The 8781-nt window shown below is 40.6% G+C and overlaps 1 pseudogene; it reads right to left on the bottom strand.

Annotated features, from left to right (window-relative positions):
• Positions 1-5256: 5256 nt before the first annotated feature.
• Positions 5257-8369, bottom strand: LOC124958566 (transport and Golgi organization protein 1 homolog; annotated as a pseudogene).
• Positions 8370-8781: the final 412 nt, after the last annotated feature.

Below are 8781 nucleotides of genomic sequence, written 5' to 3'. Positions count from 1 at the left end.
CTGAAACCTGATGAAGAGCAGTCTCCCCTTCCTAACACCCAAGTTAAGGAATTATGTTAAAGGAAGTTGCTAACCTACGCAGACATTATAGCCCAGCTGTGGTTTACTTAGTGCAAGGGCTAGAAACCAAACCGACGCCAGGAAAGGAAGGAGAGCAGCCAGCATCATTGACAGATAGGTTGTTTGATTCATTCCTTCCTTACTCCTCTGAATACCTAGGTGCTCAGGGGAGTTAGGCATTGGGTTACTACAATGGTAATCAAGAGCAGGGTCCCTGCAGTCAGGTAGACCACAGCCTAATGGAAAGGATTGTCGCTAACCAAAGAAGCGTACTATTAAAGAAATAATTTAAAATTGAACAGGGACTGTGGGAACCTGACTCTTATAAGGGTTCAAGATATAGTTTGGGAAAGCTTGCCTGAAAAAGTGGCACCGAGTTGAGATCTGAAGGTTGACATGTACTAGAGAAGAGGAAAGCAGCATGCGGTAAGGGGCCTTACTGAACAAGGAAGCACGATTTGTTGGAGGAATTTAAGGAAGGCTTTTGTGGCTAGAGCAGAGAACTGGGCAGAGATTATGGGAAATGAGACTAGGAGGCAGAGGTCATATCATGCAGTAGACTAGAGCCTTTGCTGTTTATTAAATAATTCTTTTTTTTTTTTTTTTTTTTTTGTTACTGGGGATTGAACTCAGGGCCTTGTGCTTGCAAGGCAAGCACTTTACCAGCTGAGCTATCTCCCCAGCCCTTAAATAATTCTTAATACTTATCGTTATGGTTTGGATCTGGAATGCTCCCTGAAAAGCTCAGGGAAAGTGTTGGAAGCATGGTCCCCAATACAGTTAGTTTCAGAAGTGGGACTTTTAGGCAATGATCAGGGCTCTGACCTCATCAACAGATTAATCCATTTGCTAAATTAATGCATTGATAGCTGAATGAACTACTGGGTAGTAATTGTAGACAGATGGGGCATGGCTGGAGGAAGTAGGTCACTGGGGGCATGGCCATATCTGTCCTGTACACTTTTCCCTCTTCCTCTCCTTCTGCCTCTCCTTTCTGACAGCCTGAGCAGAGCAGCTTTCTTCTGCCATGTCCTTCCACCATGATGTTCTGCCTCACTCAGGCGCAGAGCAATGGAGTTGAAGGACCATGGACCGAACCTTTGAAACCATGAACCAAAATTAACTTTTCCTCCTCTAAATTTTCTTGTCAGGTATTTTGGTCACTGTCAGGGGAAAGCTAACTGAAACAATTATCATTGCATTCTTATAGTTCTCTTCTACTTTATTGTACTTTTTTTTTTTTAACATGCTGGTGGTGACTTGTGAAATTATTTCTATGACTGTACTTTTTTTTAATGTGCTGGTGTTGACTTATGAAATTATTTATACGACCCGCTTGTGGTTCATGATGTGCAGTTTGGAAAGAATATTATAAATCACGTTGAGAATTTTTATCTTTTCAATGGTGGTTATATAATTGCATGTGCTTTCTTAACAGAGACTGGTAGATTGGAGTGGTCCAGTATGAATGAAAAAAATAATTACAATAATCCAGATGAGAGATGGTAACTTGGACTAGGGTGCTGGTAATAGAGATAGAGCCAGAGATAGTACCAGCTTCCTCTACTGACATCTTATTATTTAATCTTATTTCCCCTTTTGCCACTTGGGAAACTGAGGACCAGAGTGTGTTGACACTTGCCTGATAAGATAGATGGTGAGTCCTGAATCAAATTTAGAGCAGGTCTCTGATTCCCAAGCATGAGCTTTCCTTTAAGTCTTATCTGGAGGGTGAAAACATTCTCTGAAATTTCACAAATTTGTTACAGGTTTCAGGGCTAGGAAATTTTGAGTCGATTTAGTCCCTGAATTGAAAACTAAATTTGTATATTAATTTAAGAAAAAAGAAACACTTACTTTATTGTCACAGAAAAGACTAAACTTAGTGTCCCTTTGATTTGGGGTTATGACCCTGGGTATCTGGTAGTGCTTCTCAGTCAAGTCATCTCATCCTTGTAGGCCTCAGTCAAATCCTCTCATGGAGGTGATGCCTCTCCTGCAATGCTTAGAGGTTTATAGGTTTTACAGGATTTTAAAAGTATTTATATTATTTTATAAGATTATTATTTCCCTGTATCAATTTACGTTATCAATCCTACAGAATTGTATAGAACAATTGAACAACTAGGAGTCAATCACTCTCTTCTCTATGTTCTTTGACAGTGCATCTGTTGTGGTTCTTATCATGTTAGACAGTAATGATTCCTGTGTCTGTCTTTTCCATTAGATGTATACTCCTGGGGCAAGGCAGAGTCTCCTTAATCTCTGGATCATAGAAACTGCCACAAAGTCTGAAGTGATAGAGGTCAAATATGATGATTATATTGTACTTTAACAAAAAGATACATTATAACATTATAAATTATTGGCCCATATGACTGAAGTATTTGTGGGACTTTAATTCACTATTTCTCAGTATTTCCTGATCCCTGCCCCCTCTTTAAGTATCTCTGTCCCCACCTCCCACTGTGTATGGCAGATTTGAGTTTCTCCAGCCCCCATCAGTAGCTGAACATATATACCCAGAACATTTGCACATCCCACTAATGATTTTGCCTATATTTCCTTTAGTTTATAGTAGAAGACAATAGAGATTCTTTTTGTGTGCTTGCCTCCAAAGGATAAAATTATATTATAATTTTTAACTTACTTTTGCAAATTACAAGTATCCTAACTCCTAACGTCTGGAACAAACTATGGGGGCAGGCACCTTGACCTAACTAAAATGTCTACTTACTGCTCCTTGCAGGGGACCTTGTTTTTAGCAACATCTTCATGTGTGATACACATAATGACCATCATAAAGTCACTACTGTCTCTCTGTTTGGTCACCTAGAGTCCCTTCTCCTTTCCACTGATTCTTCCCACAAGGGAGGAGGTTTGGTTGGTTCTGTCCCAAGTGTTTTGAAAATATGAGCCCACTTAGACATTTCTTTCCTCCTGCCCCAGCATGACACCACATAGACCAAGCCATCCTCATCTCTCCTGCCTGGGTTTTATCCCATGATGCCTTCTACTCCACTCTCCAGCTGGGATGACTTCCTAACATAAAGCTGTCATCCTACTCTTACCTGCATTTGCTTTCCTTTGCCTCAGGAGGAGATCAGTCCTCCCTGACTGACCTCAAGACCACTGAGATCTGCCCCTCCTTCTGTCAGGCCTCATCCCTTCCCACCTTGTCCCAACACCTAAGCAGCATTCAACTTCCTGCAGTTCCACAAACATCCAGTGCTCTCTTGCCCTTGAGTCTTTGCATCATAAACTACTCCCCTTGACCTTTCCTGACAGGCATACCCTCATACCATACCCCTCCTGCCCTACATGTGGTTAAGAGCCCCTTCTAATTGTACCTATCGAGCCCAGTATTTCCCTTGTATCATAATCATTACCTCTCCCTCGGACATAAATCCTATGCCTGCTATCAAGTCATGCTAACAGAGAGAGAGAGAGAAAAGAAAGAATCCTTCCTCTGTGAAACTTCTATTTCTTCATTGCTCTAATTCATTCATTCATTCTCAAAATGCTTTTTAAATGTCTACCAAGAGCCATCAATTGTGCTCAGTGTTGGGTCTTCAAGGACAGCAAAGCTTAACCTGGTTCCTGTTCTCATGGCCCTCACATGCCAGCACATCTCAGTGCACAGAAGTTCAGTGATCCTCTGCAAGCTGCTCTGCCTTGGACCAGAGAAATGCAATAGCAATGCAGGGGGACCCTCTCACAATTGGCAAATTGTATAACATTGATTTAATAATGCATTTAGCTCCATTCCACAGCAAGATTGACACAGACCTTGGTGTCACAGAACTTGAAGTGTGACAGGGAAGATAGATAAGCAATTGCAATACAATGTGAGAAATGCTTTGATAAGGGAACTACTGTTATGGTACAAAGAAGGATCACCCTACCTAGGCCAATCTGGGGAGGATCAGATCAGGAAAGACAATGGATATGGTAGAAAATGATACTTAATTGTGAGACATGTTGAAACATAGCTTGTAAACTAGAATAATAATTTCTAGGCCCCTGAAGCTATGTCTTTGACTATCCTCTCTGTAGTGTCTCTAGCATTTATAATGAATTGACAAATAATGAATAATTGACAAAGTTGGGCTTAGTAGAAGAGGTTAGGAAGCTGAGTAGTAGTACTTATTTGGGTTAGAATCCCTGATATATTTTCCTAACAATGACCAAACCTAAGAGCCTGCTTGGCTCACCCCACAGGTGGGAGGAAGAATGTGGTTTACTGAGTCAAGAAGGTTCTCCATGTATACGCAACAGGAGGTTGACTCATGCTTTCCTGAAATAGAGGGCAGAGCTGTCTTCTTTCTAGCAAAGCAAAGTTAGACTTTAGTTGATGTTTAAAAGTAATATTAGTTATTGTTTTATGGGTATAGAGATTCAGGTCTGCAAGATGAAAAAGTTCTTGAAATCGGTTTCTCAACAATGTAAATGTATTGAACACTTAAAAATAATTAAGATGGTGAATTTCTGTTAGATGCTTTTTACCACACTTAAAATGGGTTAAAAAAGAGGACTATTAACCAAATCTCATAGAAAATGTACACATGGACACATACACATCAAAGCACCCCCCACCATGAGTCTATAATGAAAGACACCTGGCCTATGGACAACTGAGCACATCTCTGAAGTACAACTGACATTTTTATTTATTTTTTATATTAGTAAGCAATTTTTATGAACTATTACTACAAAGAACTTCAGCAAGAAGGGAAATAAGTTTGTGATATTTGAGTAAACATTTTAGTGTAACAGTCTGAGACCAGATATTGAGAAAGAGAGAAAGATCAAGCTTATAAACACCATTGCTCTGTATAGACTGGAATACACTAAAAATAGGACAATGGAAATACATGTTCTTAAAGCATTTCCATAGGAAATGTTAATATTTTATGACATTCTAAATCATTTAGCAATTATATATGCTACATTAACTAAAACACGGGTATTCCTTATGGCACATTTCAAAGTTGGAAGGATACCGAATAAGAGGTGATCATTATTTAGAAGGGGAAATAATAGTTTTGAATTTTTTGGCTCAAAAATGCATACTGCCAAAGCAGCTTAGTTCTAAAAACAAACCCTTAAAACTTCTGAATTTTGAAGCCAATAATCCCTCCTTAACACAATGAATAGTGCACAGTCCACATTCTGACTAAGTGTCAGAGGTCATGGTTATGGGCTCTGTTTTAAAACCTGCAAACAGTCCTGGCTACTGCTCTGAGAGGCAGATGAAGGCTCATCTCTAGAGCCTGAAGGTGTTAAGTCTCTTGCAGCAGATGATAGTGAGTAGTCTTGGGGACCATGGATTGGAGGTGGTAATCGGGTACCAGGAATGAAGTACTGTCTTGGACCAAAGGAACCTAAAGGTCTAAGTGGTGTGGGTCCTGGTAAAAATTCCCAAGAGTCAAGAGGCAGATCCTGTTTTCCAGGTGGAACACCTGGTGCATATTCTCTTAAGCCTAGTGGTGAATGCACACCAGGACCAAATGGTGGAGGAAGTGGCCGAGGCCCAAAAGGCCTACCAAGCTGAAGTGGCAGTCCATATCCAACAGGTGGTGGTAGAGGCCCTCCCACAGGGGAGCCCATGAGAGCTACCCCTAGGAAAGGAGGAGGCCCTTTTGTAGCCAAATTAACCTTGCCCTCATCCATCACCTTGGCTGGAGAAAAGCTCCTGGAGCTGCTGTTCACGGGAGCTGGACTACATCCCGGGTCAGAGGCAAAGCGTTTCCCAGATGCCTCAGAAGACCATTGAGGACAAGGTAAAGGTCCATCCATTGACCCAAATTCACTTCTGGGCATATCTCTTCGATTAAGAGTAGCAGAGAGAGGTCTCCCAGCTGACTCTGCTGTCAGTGGAGGGGAACATTCTCCACCACTCCCAGGGGATGGGCCAAAAGAGCCACTCTGGCTCAGTGGACCTCTCCGGGGAGAGTTTGGTCTTCCCAGCCTTGGTTTTACAATCACAAGTTCATCCTGCCGCATTGCCATCTTTTGGGTCATTTCCAATAATTTGTGTTTCAAAATTAACAGCTTCTCTTTTCTCTTCAGCTATAGCTCTTTCTGCAGCACGAGCTTTGAGCCCCTAATCATGAGCTTTCTTCTCATGAGTAGCAATCTGGTTTTTAAATGAGCACTGTTTTCTATAATTCTTCCTCCATTTCTTCAATTCTCCCCTTGTAAGTTTTAACTTCCTCTGCAACCAAAACTGCCTTTTCATTTGCAGCTGACAGCCGCTGTTCTCTTTCTTGTCTCTCATACTCTTCTTGACTTAGTTTCTTTTGCAGAGCCATCTCCTTCTGCTGGTACAGTTCATTTAAAATCTCCACTTTCTGCCTCAGAGTTTTGCACTCATCTTCCAGCCCAGCTTTAACAGACTGCAGTGAATTGTGGTCATCTTCTAATTTCTTTATTTGGTCTTCTAGGTTACATTTTGTGAACATTGAGGCTCTTAGCTTAAGTTATAAAAGTTTTAGATCCTCTTCAAGTACCGATATTGCAGTTTGTGTCTGAGAGACATCCATTAGCTGCTTACTTTGATTTTTCACCTTCACAGTCTGATCACCTCCTCCTTTATTTGACCCTCAGATTCCAATTCACGCTCTCTCCGATTCAACAGTGTAATACAATTAGTCAAAGCAGTAATATTATCATCTTTGTAAGAGCTACTTCTAAATCTTTCTGGGACTTCTCAAATGATTTTAATTGCTCACTGAGCTCAGCATGTGATTTACTCCCGTCTTCGATTCCTTCAATGTTGCAACTGCTCTTTCTTCTTAAGCCTAGCATTTTCTTCCTGAACCCAATGGCATTCAGACTTCACCTTCTCTTCACTAAGCTTAGCTTCATTAAGAGCAATCTGAACCTCTGAAAATTCTGATGTATTCATTGAAATAACTTCCTTTAACTTCTCTATAGATTTCTTGTTTTCTAATATCAAGTCCTGATTCTTGACATTCTTTTCTCAGATTCTAACATAACATGAAGACTTTTAGCTCTGTCATCAAGAATCTCATTAGTTTCTTCAAGTAACTTGATTTTACCCTTATATTTAATTGCTTCATCAGAGAGAATCACATTTTGTTTCTTAGTTTCTTGGACATGTTTCTTTGATTCCTTGATCTTCTGTTCATGATTTGACAAGTTTTGTACCAGTTCTTCATTTTCTTTCATGATATTTTTTAACTTTTCAGAAATTTGCTGTTCAGTAACTTGATATATTCTATCTTTTACAACAAGAATAGTTCTCCAGAAGAAAATGGCAAATGAAACAATTCCCAAGAAGACAGTGACAAGTACAGGCTTCCATGGTAGTCCAAAAAAATCAGGCCCAGGCTGAGCATCATTGGGCCTTGTGGCAACTAGCTCCTCAAAATTCTCCAATAGCTTCTTCGAGAGATAGGATCCTGGGAGTGTCATATTTCTTATTTGCTTGCAGTGTTTTCAAGAATAATGAGCCTAAATACTTTAAATTGAGCATATATTTCTATTTGTAATAGACCCTAGGATATCATATTGTCTAACACCTGGCTGGAATCCCTCTGTATAATACTTCTCTCACAGATCACCCGGTTTTTATGATTTAAAAAAATATATATGTAAGACAAAAACTTAAATATATGATAAAACTAATTAATTTATGGCTACAAATAAAACCATGAGAATAATGAATAATACAAATAATGAACGATTTCTCTAAGGTTTTAATCATATTTCCATTCTACTCTTATATAAACAAAGTCAAATGACAAGTAATTCCAGACTCTAGAAAACTGGCTTAGATAAACTACTCTGAATTTAACTTCCTTCTATAAAACTCAATGTCTAATTCTAAATGTCTGCTCAGAGGGCGTGTATTAAACACCAGCCTATGATCCACTGTTCTACACTGCCCTCTTCAAGTATCTGAGATAACTCTCATTCTGGCCCCATCTCCCAACAGTCTCCATAGGGATAAGACCTATTGTGACGTTAGCTGCATTTAGGAATGTAACGAGGGGTTTGTCACCTCTAGGTATTCCGTTAAAAAGTGCAATGAGGAAAGCTTCAAGTACATTCTCACTGGCCGCTTAACAATACAATTAGGTCCTGCCTGCCTGGGGCCTGACACACTCCATTTCTCGCTGTGTAAGTCAGTGCAGCCGCTCCGCTCAGAACTCAGCCACCTGCCTGCCACAGCTGGGGTCCCTCCTATGAGGGCTGCATAGAGCACCACAGGGGTCCCAGAAGCTCTGGGTCCCCCCTGGGTAAGCAGTGACAGAAGGCACGGTGACAGGTGCTGAGTCCATTGTGTACAGACAGCTGAGCGGAGACAATGCTTCCCTCCTGAATGGCACAAGTCTCAGACCTCTTCCACTGTTTCCTACTTCCAAAGGACCCAAGCACAGGGGGTGGGTACTGGAAATGAAACTTCACCTTCCAACTGACATTTTAAAAAGTAATAATATTAAAGTCAGGCGCTGTGGTGCACACCTGTAATCCCAGCGTCTCAAGAGGCTGAGACAAGAGGATCTTGAGTTCAAAGCTAGCCTCAGCAAAAGTGAGGCACTAAGCAACTCGGTGAGACCCTGTCTCTAAATAAAATACAAAATAGGGCTGGGGATGTGACTTAGTGGTTTGAGTGGTCCTGAGTTCAATACCCAATACACACCCCCCTCCAAAAAAGTAAATAATATTAAATTCATTGCAGTTTGGAAACTG

This window comes from Sciurus carolinensis, chromosome 11 (genome assembly GCF_902686445.1).
Source record: "Sciurus carolinensis chromosome 11, mSciCar1.2, whole genome shotgun sequence".
NCBI lineage: Eukaryota > Metazoa > Chordata > Mammalia > Rodentia > Sciuridae > Sciurus > Sciurus carolinensis.
This window is presented reverse-complemented; position numbering and strand designations above follow the sequence as displayed.